The sequence below is a fragment of the Zea mays genome, chromosome 1 (assembly GCF_902167145.1).
Source record: "Zea mays cultivar B73 chromosome 1, Zm-B73-REFERENCE-NAM-5.0, whole genome shotgun sequence".
Classification (NCBI taxonomy): Eukaryota; Viridiplantae; Streptophyta; class Magnoliopsida; order Poales; family Poaceae; genus Zea; species Zea mays.
In genome coordinates, this window is record NC_050096.1 from 115,294,220 (window position 1) to 115,295,587 (window position 1,368).

The 1,368-nt window shown below is 54.8% G+C and overlaps 1 long non-coding RNA gene across 1 annotated transcript; it reads right to left on the reverse strand.

The window, feature by feature from the left end:
- Positions 1 to 752: 752 nt before the first annotated feature.
- LOC103637963 (uncharacterized) lies at positions 753 to 1,141 on the reverse strand. Its single transcript, NR_158205.1, has one exon. It is a non-coding gene; the product is annotated as an uncharacterized lncRNA (long non-coding RNA).
- Positions 1,142 to 1,368: the final 227 nt, after the last annotated feature.

The window sequence follows — 1,368 nt, forward strand, 5'->3', positions numbered from 1 at the left end:
AATGATTTAACTATGAATTTTCTAAGTTCTCAAGTATTTTTGATATTGTTCTTATACAAAAATAAATTTCCAGAATTAATTTAATAAGGAAATAAGATCTCTTGGGCTGCGGCAACCATTCTCCAAAAGGTCAAGGGTCTATTTGCAAAAACCTGGACCCGTCTGTGATGTTCTTTGAATATGTGTGGACGGCGGGTTAATTACGAAAAAGAGCAGGGGCTCTTTAGAAAAACGACCAGGGCCGAAGGGGTACGAGCGCAGCACAGCCGAGCGATCAAGATCTAACAGCTCAAATTAAATCGTGTCTTATATGAACCCGTACGCAATCGAGACCGTAGGATCTAGGATTGACCGTCTAGATTTTGAACACCAAGATCTGCTCCAAACCGTCCGATCCTATTCCTATGGCCCAGATCTTATGCTCGAAGGGTTATGATTCCGATTTAATCTCCCACGTCCGTTCACAATCAAACGGCAGGGAGCCTTTCTCCACGCACCCGACGCAGCCGACGATGGCGCCGCCCCTACCGCGGCTGACCACCCACCGGAGCCACGCGGCACGGCCGATCTGGGCTCCCACGACATCAATCGCAGGTCCTACGCACAATTCGGACGATGGCGAAACAGACAAGGGACTCACCGAAGGCAGAGACGGCGACTAGGGAGTGGTCCACGGCACCAGGCGAACCTGCGGCGGCTAGTTAACTGCGGCGAGAAATTCCCCGCAACTCCGACGCACACCGCACGCGCATATCCTTTGAAAACGCTCCACGTTCTCCGGTGAAGCTCCTATGCTATCAGCTTGGTTTGGGATTGACAGCGCACGAGCAATAGCCCCACGGCGCCGAGCTCGGGTCCTTCCTGCCCTCTCTATCTCTCGGCGATGAGTCTCCCTTTTCTCCCCTTGGCGTATGGCTTGCGACGGCTATGGCTCAGGGTCACGGGCGCTCACATTTTATAGCCCAGGTGGGGGGTCTGCGTTGCTAGGTCGGTATGAAACTGTAATTCCCGCGCGAAGGTTGGGATCGCCGCGCATGCCGCGGAGAAGATGACACCATCTGCGCAACGTAGAGGGCCCACCACGGCGCGCGAGCGGAACAAGGGGAAGGAGACTGGCGAGATCCGAAGGCTAGGGAATCTTGGCCGGGTGATTGGAACAGCAGCGCGACATCCACGCGGAGATCTCCAGAGTCTTCGGTTCATGCCGGTGCGAGGGGATAGGGACGAGTCTGAGTATGGGGCCCCACGAGGCAGTGAGCCGGAGCAAGCGTATGAGCAGGGAGGCTGGCAACACTGCCCACCAATCAGTGACCCCACGGAAGAAATTAAAAAAAGGATCCCACCAGCAGTGGAACGACGGCGTGAGCG